Source organism: Chaetodon trifascialis, chromosome 6, assembly GCF_039877785.1.
Source record: "Chaetodon trifascialis isolate fChaTrf1 chromosome 6, fChaTrf1.hap1, whole genome shotgun sequence".
In the NCBI taxonomy this organism is placed as follows: Eukaryota; Metazoa; Chordata; class Actinopteri; order Chaetodontiformes; family Chaetodontidae; genus Chaetodon; species Chaetodon trifascialis.
Genome location: NC_092061.1, coordinates 23,426,614 through 23,447,911, shown reverse-complemented (window position 1 = coordinate 23,447,911; position 21,298 = coordinate 23,426,614). Strand labels below are relative to the sequence as shown.

Sequence of the window (21,298 nt, the reverse complement as noted above, 5' to 3'; positions counted from 1 at the left end):
TGTTGAAAAGATCTCGGGCACACACTGCAGTTACTTAGGATCTGTGAAAGAAATCCCAAAATAGGATAGAATAGCAGAGATGGTGTCTGTTGCTTTAAAACTCTGTTTTATGGATGTAAATGGGGACTTAGCAGCACAAAGAACCAGATTATTCACTTTATTCTCAATGGCAGACTGGGATCCTTCATACCAAAGAGGTATAAGATACTCAGACAATCCAAGCTAGAAATCAACAATATGTCAAGCATTTTGAAATTCACCTCTAAACATACCACACTGTCGGACTCACTGCAATGAAACATGACACCAAAGTCATCTGTTCCTCACTCTGAAGCTTTATAAGGCCATCATTAAACCACCTCATGTCATGTAAGTGAGAATAAGGTCTGACCACTGCGTAGTTGTGAGTGCAGCACCTGTTCTACACATTCACTGGTAACAGTAAACCACAACACACCTGTTTGAAAAGAGGATGAACTCACCTGTGGTTGAGGAGAGAGACCCATACAAATATTAGGACAGGTTGACATTTATTACACCAGAGCCGCAACACTTGAGACGGTACACCTGAAAAAGAGAGTGCAAGACATTTTAGACTTCTGTGCAATTTTATTAAATGCAAGCATCAAAAGGAAAACTCTGGGAAATATACTCATTCACTTTCTAACTGAGAGTTAGATGAGAAGACTGATACCATGAAGCTATCGGCAGCAGTCAAAGCACAAAGCCTGGAAACAGGGGGAAACAGTTAGCCTGGGGGGCTTACTCTAGCCAATTAGCGAGCTTGGCTTGAACTGTGCATTTAAATCCGTGTTTTGACTACACAAAGCATGAAGAAGGCCAGTAGAGAAGTGGATTATTCTACCGGTGCAGATTGAGATATTTCCATGAAAATTTGTCACAATTAGCTTCCATTAGTGATGGCTGATTGATTAGCATTTGTTTCCATTCCATGCAATTACTGAGACTTTTTAGCAAAACATTTTAAATTTCCACAATTACCATTTACATCTTGGGGAACATTTTGAGCATATTTGTACAAGGGGGTGGGGGGGTTCCCCTCTAATATTAAATATTATAATTACAGCACTGCATTTTACAGACTGCCATCCTGAAGCAGCTGAGTAAAACCCTTGCAGGCAGTTTCCCCGGCCAGGCATGGTACATTAATAATAGCATCAACATATTGACAAGCTGTGGTTAAAAAAGAGGCTCCAGCATATCAGAAGCTGACAGTATTGACTGGCGGCTAACAGATTTATAATTGAAGACCAGTGCTGACTGTATCAGTCTGCCACTAGTCTGAATAGGAAAGATGCTGGAGAAGCTTTGTGGTAAAGCACGGAGAGCAGGGGAGCTAAACAACAGAGAACCATCGGAATAAAGGCTATGAATGCTGCATGTGGACGGCAGCCGAGCCAGGCAGCAGCATGGGGTGGTGAGGATCATGTCCTGTTTGGTCAAGGGGCAAGACCACAACAAGATACTGGCAGAGAGAATACAGGGCCTCCAGCTGAGTACCTGCCGTACCTCTTCACCCCTCCTCCGACTCTCCTCGCTCTGTGGTCTTTAATTCACTCTGCCTCTCACTTCGGACTGTGTTCGCTGAGCAGTACAGCTAACATGCGAAAGGTCACAATCAGAGAGAATCCAGGCACGCCAGATGTTGCAGACATCTAATAAAATACCATTCTACAGTAGTAGTGAAAGCTCAGCGCACTGCAGATAAACGAAACACAAGAAAACAAATAAAACACAGTTGAAGAAATTCTCAGGAATCTTCAATTTAACAGCACATACAGCGTGTCACAAAGCAGGCTGTAAATATAGAGAACAACAATACAAATAGGTTGAAGCTCATTTCTGTATTTGGTTGTAGTGTCTCAATCTTTAGTGTATTGATGAAGCTTAGCTGAAGTTCAGTCAGGACGACTAGCTTCATGCTTTCTCCATATACTCTCTTTTCCTTTTCCTGCTTTTGAGTCAATGCGCTGAGAGCGTTCGCCGTTCCAGCTAAACCAATCAGATTTCGCAACGGCCTCTGAGTCAATCTTATCGCTGCTGTCAAGCTTGAAAACCGCTTCCTTTCTCTGCTGCTGTCAGCTGCCATTTCAGTGTCAGATCAACGCCTCCACCCCATTCATCTCCAGCTTTCGTCACATCCAGCGAGTCCTTCCACTGAGCTCATCAGAAGTCGCGCTCCACACCTCATCCCTCCACATCTTCAGCCATTGCTCTTCACTCCTTCACTGCCCCTTTAAAATAATGGCGTCCCTACAGCGTCTACTTGCTAAAGACTCCTCTCATATTTCTTCAGCGTTCCTAATATGCACTATGTCAAATAAAGCTCTTTTCAATTAAGTCTCTACTAATTGAGCCGTATTTGGTGGTTGTCAAATTGATGCACCTTTTTTCCTCATTTGCTTGTGTTTTGTCCATTTGCATGTTTTTTTTTTTCTTTGGGTGCAGTGCATTGAGCTCTCAGAGCCAACATAAAGATAAGATAAGATTCCAAATAATCAAAACTGTGCAATCCTCTAATTGAGGTCCTGCCTTTGCAGCTTCTACAAAGTCATATTAAATAGTTACACATTTTCCGGTGCACTGCAGAGAAAGAAAAGAACACCCGAAAACTAATTTTCAGCGAATGGCAAAAAGCTGTCTTGTTGAGAATGTGACGACATTTACAATTCCTGGGAGGCCTGCAAAGGGAAACTGACAGGAGTGCTTGCAAGCAGCGGCCTCATTCACTGGTATTGCTCATTCTGCAGGATCTTTTATGTGACACTATTACAGCTCAAGCTGTTTTGGGGGGAGTTTTTACAAAGGGGATGATTCAATGCTTTATGAAAAGAACAAAAAAAAATTGTTCTACAGAGCAAGCAAATACAGACTTAAACTTCCTTTTCAAGAGCCCCCGAGGGACAGATTAGTTTGAAACAATGGCATCTTAGAAAATGGATCCAACAATCAGTGGCGGCATCGGACTGAGTCATAATTTATTACCCGCGCATGCTGCACAGTAGTGCATGTTAGTGTGAGACTCAACACTGGGCACCAGACTCAAAATAGATGCAAGAAACCGGAGCTGGGAAAACGATCACATTACAGCATTGTTGGGCTCCTATAAAAGAATATGACATGTTTGACTGTAGCTGTGCGGTGTTTAATGGTGGAGAGGGTTTTCTTTTTGTTGATAATGGAGCAGTGTCTGATGCTCATGTTTCATTGCCCTGGAATCACTGCCTTTTGCAAATACAAAGGAACAGCTTGCTATCAAAACAGCTTGCTATCAGCCTTCATATCATCTATAACCACATGAGTATTACAAGGTCCTTGCAGTACTCTGACTTTAATGAGCAAAAATATACCCATACACAAGGCTAGTCTTAAGAGGAAGAGTGGAAAACATGATTCTGTTACTGACTTGAAGTGGACAACAAAACTCCCCCCGACTGTTTCGTTTTATGTCTCTCTCCCTGCCTCACGCACATACAGCACACATATAGTAGTGAGAGGCAGAGAGCTTCCATAAATAGAATGGAAAGTAGGCAAGTGGCTGCTGGGAGTGGCTTTTACTGGGAATATGATCGATTAAAAAGCAATTTGCTCCTCCGCTCAGGCCCTGCACTCCTAAATGACAGCCCCCCACGGTCCAGATGGAGCGCTGAGGGGTCGGAGGAGCCAGCCCGCCCTGCCTGGCTGCCACTACATCTCCAGCAGCCAGACCCAGCCCCTCGTACACACACACACACACACACACACACACACACACACACACACACACACACACACACACAGCCTCAACTCCCAAGCTCCAGCCTTGGTCACAGTCTGGTGGGCACCTGGAAAGGGAATGGGCAGAAACATCCCAGCAGCCCCTGCTGGTCTGACAGAAAATCTAGACTCTGTTCTAACATACATACATTTGAGAAAGCTGCCATGGAGGCAAGAGGGCGTCTTAAGGCAAACAGGAACAGAACGCCACACTGCACAAACTCTGAGGCATAAATTCGATTCAGTATTGTTCGTCATGACGCACTGGACCACCACCTGCCTATACTGCTGAGACTGCAAAATACGCTGTTTAGACACGACTGTAATATACTGTAATATGGTATTTTTACTTATTTCTCCTGAAAGCAGATTCTCTCTTATTTCCAAAAATCAAGATAACTCAGTTTCCTCCCCTATTTGCCTCTACGTGAGTACACTTCTATCACAATCGCCTTCATCAGGGGATTGTGAAAGGAAACAGGTTTCTGGGTAATTTGGCATCACCCTGACATTTAGTGGAAGTGTTACAATTACAATTACAATTAGTCATTTGGCAGGCGCTTTTATCCAAAGTGATGTACATATGAATTCACACACCGATGGGGTTCAGTATCTTGCCCAAGGATACTCCAGCATGTAGCCACAGCCCACCCCTGTTAACGCCAGCACCAGCTAATTATTGCTAAGTTTATGCTGAAATTGTAATGGTAAGAAATTGTTTCAGAACTATTTTTTCCAGCAATTAGAAGTATAATCGCTAATTATTGGAAAAAGAATAATTTCTTTTACAATCCTCTATCATCACATTCCACACCACTCCACAGCACCACAAATTAAAGCTCAAAGACTTATTAGATAACTTAATTAGGCAATCACCAGAAAATTAATAGGTATTATTTTGATTGTTGCCGATTAATAGAAGTCCTTTCTCAACTTCCCAAATATAAGTATGTGCTGCTACTTGGTTTTAACCGATGGAGAAAAGAATCAGCCGACAAAGAAAATAACTGTTAGTAACAGCCATACCACAAATTCCTGTAGACACATATAACCCCTGGCCCTGAACATGCTGCCATGTGTGTCTGATCACCTACTGGGAACAGAGGCTGGTTGAAGAGAGGAAGAGGGAGGGCAGGCAGGACCATATGGGCCCTGGATTTGGCTGGCTGCGTGGGGGCACTTTTTGGGAGGCTCGTTGGTGAAACCCATATGATGATGACAGACAACAAAATGACGTCCAGATTGTGGACAGTTGAGAGAGAAGAGAAAAGCAAATGATTTGTTTCAAGAGTCTTAAAAACCTTGAAAACAATATGCCCAATATTGATAACATTTAGTGTAAATTTTGTTTGCCCTCTCTCCTAAAGACAGCCTCCCTGTCAAGTGAATTAAACTGATTTCTTCACAGTGCACAGCCTGTGAGCAACGGTCCTGTTTTCATTAGTTTCATAGCAGTGGCTAAGAAACACTTAGCATTTAATGGTAGAAATTTCAGATCCAGATCCATCAGCAGGGGTTCCGCTGCAAAAGCACATGACTGACAGAGCAAAAAGATGAGCACTATTTTCAAGTGCCAGGGAGTATATTCTCTGTTACCATAGGAACACACATAGCAAGTGGTGATGGAGACTGTGCACAGCTGAAAACACACTGCGCAGTGAAAGACTTCATGGCTTTTTCACCACGGTCATCAGATAGAGAGTGAGTGGTCATTTTTACACAAAATTTCAAATAAAAGACCCCTGCTTATTACTGGACAGAGGGCCGTTAACGTTGCACATTCACTGCTCTGACTTTCCCATACGACAGAGGATTCAAACCTGCAGCGTCTCTCTTTTTCTAGCCTTTGAGCAACACTTCCCCTGATTATCCTCACTGTCTGCAGCTCTTGGCTCCAGCAGAGCTTGGCTTCAGACCTCTTCAGACTTAGTGGCTGGAGGTTAATTTCTACTGACAGATGACATAACGTGGAAGTCATTTGCAGGGAGATCTGGCTTCTTTATCAATGACACCACTCCTCACACACACAGACAGGAGGGGGGGAGTTAACAGATGTGATTCTGTCCAGAAGGCTCATGTTCCCATATGAATAGTGTTAGAGGGCTAATGACTAAATCCATGCCAAAGTTGTAAACTTTGTCAACGAGCATTCTTTATTTTCTGTGATACACAAGTGACACTTACCATCTTTCATTTTGAGCATTAACTTTTATTAGTCAGCCTACTTAAATTCTGCTTTAAAACATTTTAATGACGATATGACAGCATGACTACAGCAGTATTTCAACATTTTGGAAATACGCTTTCTTGCCAAGAGTTAGATGAGAAGAATGATACCACTCTCATGGCCATATGATAAAATAGCTAGCTTAGCATAAACACTGAAAGCAGGGGAAAACAGCCTTGCTCTGTCCAACAAAAACAAAATCTGCCTCCCATTTCACTATATAACGCATTTATATCTTTATTTAATTCATACAAAAACTGAAAATCGACAAGTTGGGGTTTCAAGGGCTAGCTATTTATTTCAGCTAGGCTAAGCTAAGCTAACACTCTCCTGGTTCTGGCTTCACAAAGACATGATAGTAATACATAACATCTCATCTATTTCTAAGCACAAAAAAGAGAACAAGCTATTTCCAAAAATGTTGAACTATCCATTAAAGTTTGCATTAACTGTCTATGAGGCTCCAGAGCTTCACACCATCATTTATCTAAAGGTTACTGGACCACTGCTGCCAAGAAACGATCACTTTAGCCGCTGTCTTTTGTCAGTGACTCAGTGACCTTGCATGGTTGATCAGAGGTCCCGTGAGCCCAATGCTAATGGGATCAAGGGATAGTGAGGCTGGGGGAGTGGGGGAGGAGAGGGTCTTACTGGATTTCACTAAGGAGAAACAACCAGAATTAAAGCCCCTCTGGGGAGAAAGGAAAAACCATCAGAACTTTTGTTCCTGTGTCTTTTCACCCACCCAGAGTGGCTGGCTGATTGATATTCTTATGAATGTTAATACTAAAGCACCGCTTCCAAAGCTCACCTTGATGGAATTGATTTTCCTCAAAAATAATTCAGCCGAAGCATAATGGAAACTAGTAAAAGTGCCTCAAAGGCTGGATTCAATGCTTTTGAAGTGAAAAACTTTCTGGCGTGATTCCCTCAGTGTAAAAATGACTCTCTGTAGACTGCGGATCCAATTTCTTCAAACTATAGAACAAATTTAATACAGGTACGTCTATGTTTGACTTTATGACCTACTGTCTCCTGCTCCATCTTCAGACATAAAATATTCATCTATCTTGGGTGCACAGATTAATAAGAAGCTTATTGCTGCTGTTGCACAAAATCCTCAAAACACTCATTCCATTTTTCTGTTGTTAAATTATCAGAGTTCTTTGTGCATAATTTCCTGATTCTGGGGTCTCACAAATCCCAACACAAATGTGAAAAACAGGGCGTGCATTTTGAATGAATCCGACAGCAGCTGAATCAAAAGTGCTGTCAGGGTTTCCATTTAACCTCCAATCTCACCTCTGATAGGTTGGAAAATGGATACAAGCAAACAGAAATGTGGACACTTTCACTTGATATGGAATTAAAGCAGCAGTCTCCTATTAAGGCTTATGGATTAGCCAGTCACCCCCCCCCCCCCCCCCACACACACACACACACACACACAGCTTTCTTTGGCACAAGCAACGTGTCAAACAATTGTTGCCAAGTCTGCTGCCTGCAACAAAAGATGGAAAGAATTAGAGAAATGGAAATGGTGATTCAACGCTGTTATAAAACTGGAGCGCAGCGTGCTGTGACAGAGTGAAAACCCATTCAGACGGACTTAATGCTCCATGGAATCGCTTCCCTGCCCCGACCCCCTATCTGTGGCACTCAAAAATGCAAACAAAAATGTACTGTATTGTCCCCGAGTTTTTACACATACTCACACACTCTCACACACTCACACACTCACCCCTCCCTTTGCACCCAGCCTGTCTGGCTTCTTACATTTAAGATTCAATATTTAATTGCTATGTCACCCCTGCTGATTGGAATTTGTCTCAAGTTTCCACACTCAGACTCAACAGTCATTTAGGAGTCTTGAAACAAACGTACAAATGAAGAGAATATGAGTACAAAGTTGAGGTGAATTCGGGTAAAAGCCATTATTCTCTATTGACTTCCCTTGCAACATCTTTGCTCGCTTGTTAGATTTAGCAAGTTAGATTTTTAAATTGCACAAAAGAGGCTGTGAATTCAGTATCATGTCCAGAATATGTTGTGCAGTCAGTGCATTTTGGAACATTTATATCCTTGGACCCGCTGCACCTCTCTGTTCACACCCAACAAAGTTACAGCATATTGAATTCTCCCAACAGAACGTGCAAGTGCAGACCTTCTTAACATCTATTTAAGCCTTCAGCCATATATCTGACTCTGGGACCATGCAGAGGTGAATACCTGTATAAATACCCATGCAGAGGCAGGGGCACTGCAACGCCACAGAGCAGATTGGTATTCAGACTGACAGTCTCCAAAGTTGAAGCTGCATAAATAGCCCAAACCACTGTATTACCTAAAGGTAAACAAAGCACATTGTGCTGAATCATATCAGCTCTGCGCTGCAGCAGGTGGATAAACTGACAAAGGCTGCTCGGCTCATAAAATGATATAATAATATGGGTTTTGTTTTTTCTTTATGGCAGAGCGGAGGCCGAAAGCTGTCGAGATGGAAGCAGAGAGAGAAGACAACGAGAGAGAGGGAGCAGAAAGATGGGAGAGGTAGACAGAAAATAGGCCAAACAGCTCAAAGTTAGCTGTGAAGTTTTAGTCACTTCAACGATAACTTCCTTTGCCGTGTAGCAAAGTGGGCTAAATTGTAGAGGTGTACAGAAGATAATGTCTCACAGTAGCTGTCTTACTTTTTTTCAGATATCATAGCACATTGCTCAGATAATGAGCCTCACAAGTTTGGATAAAGGACTGCAATAGCATGCACACACAAATACGTTCATACACACACACACACACACACACACACACACACACACACACACACACACACACACACACACACACACACACACACACACACACACACACACACTCAGACCTGTTTATTCCTTTCACTATGGCTCATTAACAGCCCAACATCACCCCACCACAGCGAGGATGTAACACTCTTGTCTGTTTGCAGGCGGAGAAATAAATATCACGTCTTTCACGTTTTGTCGGTGTTGTATCTGCCACACAAGCTGCATCCAATTTAAACAGTGTCTGCAGGTTGCCAGAACAGGGAATCCAAAATGAGGGATGGTGGGAAGGAGATGGAGACAAGAACAGTGGAAGAAAAAGACTGAACAGAAACAACAGTGGAGAAAAGGAGAGAAAGACCAGAAGCGTATGAATAAGTATGTAGAGAGGGATAATGGAAGTGTTGGTAGGGATTTGGGGAGCAGTAGTGGACATCTTGTGGTTCTCCCACATGAGGGAGTTTTGTGGCAGGCTGTCTGTGCTGCTGTCAAACAGCATCAACGCTCTCCTTCTCTCTGGAAACAAGAGTTGTGGTTGTTTATCCATCCAAATCCTGGAGGACTGTTCACTTACTGTCAACCCAAACAAGGCAAGCATTTAAAGGAAATCTGGTGTAATGTTAGATATTCATGTTTGTGCTGAAGTATTGGATTGCATAAATTATCTAAGATCAACAAGGATTTAATTGGCCACCCCTGGTACTCAATAATCCTTTCAATAATCTGCGTTAAACCAACTTCAAAAGTTTACTGAACTCCTCTGGCTCTATGTTGGTGTTCATGTCAGCCACCAACGATGATCATAAGCGCTGTGCTTGCGGCTCAGGAGTGTGTGACAAAGTTTTTGGCCATTCTGTATCCTCTGAGTGCCATTCACAGATATCTGATGCACAGTTTGATGACTCCCATGGCCACATGAGTAACACATAGTCAAAAAAGAACTCATCTCTGTTTATCAAAATCACATATTCAGAAGTTTTTCCCATGAAAAAATCCTTAAAATGGCTTAGATGCCTTCATTTAGTATGCACAGAACTATGAACACAAGGTGGCTTAGAAGTCAATGTATCAGAATAGTAATGTCTATCTATTAGAAATGTAACGAGTCAATATAAGGAGTCAAGCCGACCTGCTGATACTGGTGTGTCACAATATTGTTGCAACCATGATTGAAAACCATGGGGATGCATTTTTTTTACAAACACCTCAAAACAAAACACCTCTTTAATTTTGCCATACAATTCATTCATGTATTATAGAGTCCAATGCCCATACAGCTTTTAACACAGTGAGGGCAGCCAATGTCAAATGGGTGGTGAATGATACCTGCACTTCATCTGCAGGCTTTCAGACAGGTGTGGTCCTCACAACACTGTACATTCATTCATTATGTAAATCCTCCAAAACAGCAGAATTTAACAATCCTTCAGAGCTTTCTACCTGCCAGACTGCTAAGTTTATAGCTTCTCTCTTGGAATAATATAGCAACTGTACTCAATCAGAGCTGTCAGGACATTTTTTTATTGAGGGTTAGGGTTAGGGTAGGCAGACTTCAAACACAATTTCCTCTTGTTAATAAAAATATTCCGCTCAGTTCTGTCAAGGGGAATGTTACAGAGTTTACAATTTCACTACCTACTGTATATGTAATGATGCAATGAACAGAATAGTATTATTGCATACATGACAGTATATATATGACTCATTGAATGCAACCATAAATAATAAAGGACAGTGATAATGGAATACTGATATTGAATTGTATTATAAATGACTGTACTTGTTGCTTCATTGCACACATCAGTGTTTCCAGAAGCCTTAATTACAAATGACATCACCTGCCATTGACAGCAAATTTGGGGCTCTGCATATTTAGGTTTTGCGCTGAGGAAATTCAACTGTTAATGTACATTTATTGCATACAATGGAGACTGAAAAGATTAAAAGTGACTTGTGCGTAAGACATCATCACTGACAGCAGCAATGAGAAACTAACCGAGGAGCTGCAGCTTCTCATTGAGTTCACATAGATGGTTAGTTTGTCCTTTCTATGAGTCATGTTGTTCTTTGTGTCTCTATATTGGTTATAATAATGGGTATTACTTCATATCAGAATACATAAAGTTGTGCATTTGGCATTTCTTACACCAAACAAACAATTTTATTAAGAATAATATACAGCTGTTTCCTAGAAACAAGGCTTTAAATTTTTATTGTATGTCCAGTCTGGCCGACCGTCTGCAAATTTCCTAGACCCACCCCTGGAAACATTCCCTTAAAGAGAGAATAGAAGGAGACTCGACTCTGAGAGCTATTGTGACGAACTGGTGCTCCATGTTCCCAGCGAGCTAGTGTGTTAGCATTTAGCTTGTCAGCAACAGTTCACCAGCTACATCTGCGAGTAGTCACCACCAGTAGACCACCAGTAGAACCACATATTTCGCAGTGACGCAAACATTAATTTCCTTCCATCCATCCATCCATCCATCCATCCATCCATCCATCCATCCATCCATCCATCCATCCATCCATCCATCCATCCATTTTCAGCCACATATTCCCAGCTGGGTTGGTGATGTCGGGTTACGTATGTAGTCCAGACATCCCTCTACCCAGCGATGTTTTCCAGCTCCTCGGGGGATCCCAAGCCTGATGAAATATATAATCTCTCCAACATGTTCTGGGTCTATCCCAGCGTCTCCTACCAATTGGACACAAGCAAGGTGCCTAGGAGGCATCCTGATCTGATGCCTGAACCGCCTCAACAAGGCTCCATTCGATGCGAAGCAGCAGCTGCTCTACTCTGAGCTCGCTCCAGATGTCAAGGATAATTTACTTTGCCATAAAGTGAGGGTAGGGTGGCACAGTGGCAGCTAAGGCCTCCCCGTGTGCAGTTTGCATGTTCTCCACAGGTCTGTGTGCATTTCCTTCAAGTGCTCTGGTTTTCTAGCACAGTCCAAAGACATGCTGGTCAGCTGAAGCAGATACACTGGTGACCCGTGCAGGGTGGACCCCACCTCTAACCTTTACACTCTCACTCAATTTCTTACTCCCAGGACGAGTCTCCATACTGCTAAAATGTCTCTGAAAATCAAGAAAGTTGCTTGAATCCTGCGCTCAACGGGTGCTTTTCTGTGGCCGCCCTCTGACCTCCTTGAAGCTGGTGTCACAGCAAGTAAACAGACTTTAAAATTGTGTTATCACCCTGACTGAAACTTGTGCTGATGTGCTAAAGGCTGACATAGACAGTGTGGTTCATAAAGGTCACTATTGTTGTCCCCAACCCACCAGAGACATGCAGCATTTACAGGGAGTGAGCATTAGCATTTTGATTGACGGATATTCTGAGAGACATGTGTGGATACACAATGTGGTGCCTGAGAGCAATACACAATAGAAGCCTATCAATCATTTTTTGGTCCTGCAGCTGGTCAGTGGCTGATTGAGGTACATGATTCGTTTTAGCTCAAGTACCAATCATGTGGCCGCAACAGGTGGACATATAGCAGCGGCTGCTGATGAATGCTTTCTGCATCCTCGGTTTAGGACAACTTCTCTACATGGCAAAGTGAGGTTATTTAACATAAACTGACTTTTATAGGTCTCTGGAGTTGTTATATACTGTATGCATGGTTAAGGAGCGAATCGTTTCTTCATTTGCATGTAAACCCACAGCTCCAACGCGCTCAGCTTAGATGACACATCCTCATTCCAGTTCAGAGCTGCACACATTCAACTGTGGCTAATTTATCTCCGACTCATTTTCTCCAGGCTTTTAAACAACAGGGAAGCAGAACAAAAGTCTGTCATGTGTGATGTACAGTACAGTGAAACAGACTTAGCCTCTGGAAAAACTGCCTCCATTTACTCCAGCAAGTTAGGGATAAAATGCAGCCTGTGCCAGTTAATTTATGATACAAAGTAAATTAATGGGTGCTGACAAGCTCAATAATTTTTCAGAGGCAACGGATAACAGCTATAATTATCAGCCGTGGAATTAAACAGTCAGTGGAGAGACAGCAGGCACTTACAGTGGTATGTGCATGAACACATATGTGAGTGTATGTTCAATATTGCCTGCTGGCCAAAGCTGGGCCCATTAATGGAGGACCTTGAGTGTTAATGTGATACAGTTTGGTTTATTACAGTCCAGTGTGTGCCAGAACCTGACTACAGAGAGCTGATTTCACGCCAGTTCTGGCTCTGCCTCTCCCCCTCTCTGCCGCTGCTGCTCGACAAAAACATATTACATCTAAAAGAGTCGTTTTCTTGAACCAACTTTATTGCCAGAGAACAACAGCTCAGCTGTAGCAATGCTCTACAAGGAGCTGTCTTTTATTTTTCAGCCACCATTGAACATCTCGGTGTCAGGAATCGACCATTCACTGAGTTATGATTCGTTACCCGCAGTCATTTAAGGCAGCGGTAGTCAATGGTTGCTTTTCTGCATTGCGAGCTCAGCCACATTGATGGCTTTTAAAAAGCTTTTAAGTGAGAGAGATTCAGATAGAGGGAGACGGAGGGAGGTACAAAGTAAGTGTGAGAGAACTCAGCATCAAAACAAACCCTTGTATTGTCTCTGGCAGACGCCTGACTTCATTAGGGACTTGCATGCTGCTTCACACACACTCCAATAGGCTGAAGCCATAAACAAAACAGAAGTAAAATGAACCCTCTCTGAGCAAGCCATGCCAGTCGCACAGGAAAGCACACCACCTCGTCAGATAACTCATGTTATACCTCTCCCTCGTATGTGTGTGTCTGTTACTCTATTAGTCAAAGAGGAGAGATTGTGGAGAGCGCAGCTGCCCTCTATGGGTGTGAAAGCATTCTGACACACAGGCAGAGAGGCAGCTCTGATTTCTCCTTCTGCTGCTGCATCATGGCTGGAAGAAACAGAGAGGTGTTATTGTTGGAGCTCAGGTGTTTAACACTAATTAGTCAGCTTATCTTGCTAATGTTGCAGAGTCATCGAACGTAGCTCCGGCAGCGTTGAACGTGAGGAGGATTTCTCAGGGTAGTCCAACATATTTTGCCTGCTTGGAATGTGAAGCATCTGATGTGTGTTCACATGATTTTTTTATGCTTGTGGAACAGACTTTCAACCCCCAACACACACAGCTCTAGTATCTCCAGTTTCAAAATCCCTGCTTTTGCATGCCAAGTTCAATATAGCACAAAGAACAGTGGTGCTTGTCTTTGCTTTGTCCTCGCTGGCCCATGCTGCGGAGACAAACCATAAAAAACAAGGTGAAAACACACACAACTGGTCTTGTAATAGATTTTATAGAGCGAGCCCAAAACAAATGGGTCCGTGTGTACACTGACTAAGCTTTAAAGAGCCAGAGGAGGCTGCAGTTCATATTTCTAAGTCGGCTGGCTTCTCCGCTGCACCACAGAGACCCCTGGAGATCCAGGAAGCATGTAGCTCTGGAGGGAGGCTGTGTATGTATCCTCCCAGATCATACTGAACACGCTGTGATGTGTAATCCAGCAAAGACCTGAGAGGATGAAAGGAATATATAAGACCTCCATCTCTGATAACATTCATTACCATGTCAAAACTGGTCAAGTTGTGGTTCTCAGAGAAAATGTGATGTTTTTTCAAGGAAAAAACACTGACATTGGAAATGTTAGCGGATTTTAGAGGTCTTAGTGAAGACCAAAAAAGTAGGACTGCAACAATAGCTACAGTACTAATACTTCAATGTTGTTTTAAAAGCTAAGATTCAATTCTGAAGCGGTCCAGTGGTCGTGCCTTTTTGTTTCTAAGGAAACTGATAATTGGACATTGAAACTGCCATTCCTTCGGTGTGAGCAGGAAGTTTTCAGGTTGTCCAAGTGACATCTTATGTGTAAAATCTCAAATCTCAACCGCAACATTTAACATCAATTTCTACCAAACTGCTCCAGAAGCTAAAAACTCATCTCAGATCTCGGATATATTGATTTCAAAGACTTTGAAAGACTAAATCTGTCTTATAATAGTCTGGTGTCTGTATGAACAGTGACAAAGTTTTACCTTGCTGTAAACATTAAGAGATCCTTTTCAACGTATATATGAACATACATAAGAAAATAAATTACAGCTTTACTATAATGCATAAAATAATAGTAGCAGAGAGACTGATTTCAGCGAGAAAAGGAAGAAACACCCAAGACTGAAGTTATGCTGTGTTCACCCGACACTTCTTTCACACAGTTGGCGTTTTGGCACTTCTACCAGCCAACTTTGCATATCGAACAGAGCAGAAACGAAGCAAATTCCCTCTGCCAGTGTCAGGAAGGCTGCATAAACTCCCCCATTAGAGTCGCGGGAGTCAGGTGATGGAACGAGGGCCTTCCCTGGATCCTGCTCCCCCTGCCCTGTCATCCATGGCAAAGATCTAGCACAGGCCCGAGAAGAACCAAGCATCTCTCAAGAGAGAGGAGGGATGTGAGCAGAGATCACTGCAGCGTGTAGTGAGGCTAAGAGCTGTGGGCAGAGCAGCTACTCACACTGTTACACCAGTTATTGCAGCAACATGCTCTGTTCTACTGGATTGCAGACCTTTGGCTGCCAGACAACATTAAACACATTGCCGTAACACTTACAGTAACACTGAGAGAAAACACACTGTATCAATAATAATGAATCACTCACTCACACACTCATGCAAACACTGTCTTGTTTGCTCAGTCGCTCACCCACACACTCAACTAAGTCACTTGCTCAGGCACTTGCTTGCTCACTCATTTGTTCATTCACTAGCTCGCTCAGTCAGACACTCGCTCAGCAATTCTCTCATTCATGCATCCAAAAACACACAGAAATACATGCAGACACATATCCACAGTGTCTGTATAAGAGTATATATACAGAACAAGTGCCTAACGGAGAGAAAACACAGGATTTGTAATCGTGTGCTTGCTACAAACACATATTATCATGCAGCTGAATATTATTCAGAGGCGTCTAACAAGGTGACACAGTCTATCATCACCACCACATTTAAAGCTCTGTTGATAACAGCTAATCTACAGTATATGTAATCTGATAACTTGAATATTTCTACAATACTTTTACAATATTGATACAATTTGGTTGGTTGTTAAAGAACAATAAATTAAAGAATAAGGCTGGCAAATTTCTGTATTTTTGCTTTTGTCAATAAATCCTATGATAAGATCAGGACCAACAATGTTCCAAATCAAGTCATGAATATTCAGATATATAATTTAAAAAAAAAAAAGACAAAACAACTTGCTAAAGCTGGGCACTGTAAAAAAAATGTTGCTCCCAGGCCTTGATTAAACCCCTAAAAATTCATCTCTGTCTATAAGAATAATAGTTTTTTCCATGAAAAAAAAAAAAAAATCATGGATGACGTTGGCTTGGATCTCTCCCCCCTTTGCCACCACATAGCATACGTCCCTGCCTCTGTCTCCACCCACCCCTCCACCGCTGACCTGCAGCTTTGATTCTGCTCATCAAACATAAAATTCATCAGCAGCTCAGCTGATAAAGTGCTTTGAGTAACGTTTGCCCTAAATTTATTCATCAACACCTTTGAGCCATAGAAAATGTCTTGTCACTTGAATCATCACGGCATCTTGGCAGGTTAACGTTTGAAGACAACCTTTACTGTATTATTTACTGTCACATTAACACACAACATGCAGAGTTATGGAGGGAACCTGCACACGCCATGCTTCTTGTGAAATTCTTCTCCGCATTTGACCCATTCTTGGTCCGTCCTTCCTCCGCGGCGGACCAGTAGCAGTGGGCTGCCAGCCGACCGGCGCCCGGGGACCCAGCTTCATTTGTCACCATTGGTCAGGTGGTGATCTTCTTGCATGTTTTTAGTGGGGGTACATTTTAAGGAGGAAACCCCAGGTGAACACAGGGAGAACATGCAAACTCCACACAGAAAGGCCCCTTTCCTTGAACAGCAGGCACCAAAGGCATGGTGGAGGACACGCCCACAGCGCGGGAATCAAACCGCTTCTAGCTGTGAGGCGACAGTGTTTCCACTGTTCCACCGTGCCACCTGAGCTAACTTGCTAACATTATATAGCACACTGCAGATTTGTTTGACACATTCAATGAATAAAATACGAGAAAAAGTATCAACATGTTGGCTCGCACTCGCTGTGTCCTCAGAATAAATGGATGGAACAGCGTCAGGCTTCAATATAAGTTTTGCTCTGGAAAAAGGCTACTGCAGGCTGAGTTTGGCTCTATATTCAGATCCTTTGGTAACACATGAAGGCTCACCATTTCTCCTTTTGCAACTACCAAAAACAAAACACGTCATTGTGAAACATAGCTTCCAAAATATCGATATGTAGCTACCCTTGGCTTTTCTTCCAATACCCCTTGTTTCAGTGTCATGTATAGTCTCAAGGCAGAAATGCTCAGCCATGACGTTGACTCATGATATGTCTTGTAGCATATCAAAAACACCATATGGACATGTTAACATGGTTAAAAACTTGACTTTCATTGGAAGGAGTCTTTCAGCAAGCAACCCCACTCACACAGGAGTAAACAGAGCCACACATTGTATTGTAAGTAGGATCAACTTAAAATAGACTATGGTGCTTGTTTCCATTGTAATAAAGGAGCAGCACTGTGGCTCACTAATGTGTTTCTGACAACAATGGAGCTCTATGGCACACAGAGAATAAGATATATCAGTCTTTTGCGACACATGTGGTTTTGCTTTTCATGGGATCTGTTGACAAAAGAAAGAATATTGCCAGGCTTATCCTTAAAGGTAAAGTCAATGGCTACAGCACAGGTATGCCAAAGCAACAGTGCTGAGAGTACAGAGAGGAGAAACTAACCGCTCTGAAAATACAATTCTGAGAGCTGATGTGTTTTTCTATCTCAGTTTCGGTGCTGGCTTCAGTGTCTGTTATTTATACAGGTTACCTAAGCCGCTGGCTCCAAAATGTTTCAACACACAACTCATCAGGATGAGTGACAAGCTCTTGGATGGGCACATGGTCCACTGAGAAGAATGGAGGACAACCAGTACACTCCATTTTTGTGTGTATGTGTGTGTGTGTGTGTGTGGGGGGGGGGGGGGGGGGGGGGGAGTAGGAGAAAAACTGTAAAATCTACCTCACATTAAACATATTTATAGTCCTTTTTCTGTTGTATCATCTTACTACTGCTGCTGGAATGTCCCAATTTCCATGCCATGCACGTCTGGAAGCAACAACCATTTTCTGACATGGCCGGGGACACAGACAACGGTTGGTGTCCATTCACTGCTTGTTTGTGCATTGATCTCTACATCAATGAGGCTCAGACACTTCTGACTGAGTAGTAATACAACCTGGGGTGATCACACTACACTTTTCAACAAAATACACTGATTAGACTTGAGGGGCATTAAATTTAAAGGTCAAAAAGAGTTTCAGAGGTATTTCATTTGTTTAACATATGCAGGACTTCCACTGCACGCCACATGATTCCCACAATTTTGAGTTCCTTGAAAAACAGCCCATGGGGTGAATGCATCATTGCTGGTTGATGACATGTTTACTGCTGCTTTGTCTTCATTACCATCATCCAGGATGAAATACAGCGGGAAAAAAAGGCTACTTTCTTCATATGCAGACAGACTGCAGCCACAAACTGAGTTAACATTGCTTTAGATATCATCTAAATGTAAACATACCGAATGTCACAGCCACTATCTTAAATGAAAAAAAGCATTACTCTGCACTGTATGGAAAAGTATAACGGCTTACACTACATTAGTTCCAGAAAAACATACATCAAAATTTCTGTGTTTTTCTTCTAGAAATATGCAGAGGTCTGTTCCAAGTTCAACAGCAAAAGTATATCCTCAGAGGAAACCAGTGGCTAAAACAACAGCTAAAATATCTGGTTTGAAGGGGTTGAAACAGTCATGCTGCAAATATTTCACCACCTCTCCAACACTAAAACCTTTTCATACCCTTCACCATTTTCATGTTTCGTAACACATGTCCGTGTGGGGGTTTGAAGTCCACACTTTCTACATTAGAGTTTATAGTCTGACCGCTGAAATTTCAATCAGCCCCTCAAATCCATAAATGAAGGCACCAAAGCTTCAGCAGTAATAATAGGAATCATCCACCTGCACAGAAGTTTCATCCCATTCTCAACATTTATTCAATATTTTAATGGACCCAGCACTACGAGCTACAAAAATGTTTTAATATCAGATACATTACAACCATTACCCTTCAATATCTGCACGTCTTTCCTCATAAGAAAGACTGGCTGCATCCCTGCATCACTTTACATAAAAACCATTTAAAATTACCATAACTCTTTCTTAGCAGTAAACTCAATAATCTGAGCCAACCATGATATCTTGCTACCTTCTTTGACACCTTTATTTCTGAATATCTGGTCTATTTCTTCTCTCCCTCTCTCTTTGTTAATCCACTGAACACCTGTTACATACCTGACTCTGAATAGTACAAATGTTCTATCGCATATTTGCGACTGATGAACTCTGCTTGTGACTAAGATGCTCCAGATGGCAGAGATCGTGAATGGGTTTCCAGCACTGATGCTGGGTGAATGATTTGCAACCTGCTGGCCCATCTTGCCCTCACGCACAATATTAGAACAAATTCAAAAGACAATTTAGCTTTACATGCACAGGACACACTGAATACAGCGTCGAACCAGTTGAGCTGCCAGATGTCTTCTTGAGCGCGTAAAGCAGCATCGCAGGGCCCAGCTGTTTATCAGCATACACAGCAGTGGGTGGACAAAGCAGTTCTCATTCAAATTCAATGATCAAAACTATATGCATCACTCATTTTGGGTTTCGCAAATAATTGCTTGTAAACTGTGTAGCATTTGAAATAAGTCAGTGTTAATGGGACAAGCAGCTTTGGCATGGTTGTAAATCTCATTGGAAAGGCAAATCATCTGTTATGTTGAGTGGCACACCTCTGAAACAATACTCCTGTAAAATGTCATTAATCAGTATCACATTAACTATAAAGCTGCACTAATCAATATCATTTTGTTTATAATAGATTTAGTGATTATATTTAATGTGAAAGGTGTCACTTGCAGTGAACCCAGAGAACTGTCATCAAGTCTGTGGTTCCCCTCAGCTCTGGAGCATTTTAGTGACTTTCAGCTCATTTTCTTTCCCTTTATGGCCTCAACTTTACTGTTCTGGTTCATTCTTACCACTCCCTTCTGCCCTGATTTCAGCCACAATAGGAGCTTGTCAATAAATCTACTGGCTCTAAACACATTAGCTGTAAACTAGCTAACGAGTGACTGTGTGTGTGGTCAGTGTGTGCCTTTGTGTGCTTGTGTGGCAGCTCAGGCTCGAATTGATCTCAGAATTCACCAGTGCTTTCTGTTATTTTCCTCCCGTTGCACTCCTTTTTCCCTCTAGCCTCTCTGCATTTGAGAAGGTATACTGGAAGTTAGGAAGAGATGCTACAAAAAAGACAAATACATTGTAGGCTACCTGTCCAGCACCACACAGCAGACAGACAAAGTTAGTGACTAGGTAGTGAACATATGGAGCATTTATCTGCTACAGAGGCAGATATTGCCCTCCAAAGACGGTGGAGACCAAAATAGAGCTAAAAAGACAGTAAATATTGGATTTGTTGTTACATGTCTGCTTAATAAATAGGCAACTGTTTGGTAACACCACCACTTTCTTACTCTTATAACAAACTGCATACAAATGTGTTTTAAGCTTGTTCTGCTGCCCCCAAGAGGCCAAAAACATTAAGCAGTGCAGGTTTAACTGATTGCAAAGCCGCATTTTAGATTGCACACTATCGCCTTTGCCTGTACCAGTTCAGCAGTATCGCACTGATCTCAGTAATGATAAATTCAGGGAGGCACCTCCTAAAATAGCAGCTCATAAACAGTCCCATGCATCACCAAATTCAAACAGGCACACGGCCAACAGGAATGCAGGTGAAAGTAACTGTGGGCATTTCAAGGGAGTGCATACGGGCGAGGTGAGTCAGTGGCTGCTACAAGCCTCACTCACTCTGCCTCATTAGCAACGGACGGATGGACTTTCAGGGCCAAGGAGCTGTCGAGGCTTTACTGGCCCCATGTAAGAAAAGACACACACTAAAAACCTGGGGAGTGTGGGAGTTGGAGATTTTTTGGAGAGCAAGTCAGTTACAGAGCACAGCTATGACCACTCCCCATCAATGAGTCTATTACTGGCACAGCTGTACTTCATCAAGTCTTGAATCGTGTCAGTCTGGGACAGAAGCACAATAATCATCAGAGGCTGGAGGTACCCACTGGGCCCCACCCATCAGGTCTAGGATTTTCTCACAGAATGGCTGAATCCTGCGTGAAGAACTGTGTTGAAGATAAAGCCCACTGTGAAAACTCCTCCTATTCAGTGCCAAGGCAGTTAATCCAAATTAACTCCACCAAGGCTCTCTAACACTCCTACACCTGTCAGTTTGGCCTGGGCTCTAAGCCGAGCAGCAACACTATAAT

At 42.5% G+C, this 21,298-nt stretch overlaps 1 protein-coding gene across 4 annotated transcripts in view; it reads right to left on the bottom strand.

The window, feature by feature from the left end:
• arvcfb (ARVCF delta catenin family member b) overlaps nucleotides 1-21,298 on the bottom strand; it is a 209,428-nt gene that overhangs the window by 163,137 nt on the left and 24,993 nt on the right. For all 4 annotated transcript variants that reach the window (XM_070965209.1, XM_070965207.1, XM_070965211.1 and 1 more), the window contains exon 2: nucleotides 483-567. The gene's annotated coding sequence lies outside the window, so the exon portion shown is untranslated. The remainder of the gene's footprint in view (nucleotides 1-482; nucleotides 568-21,298) is intronic.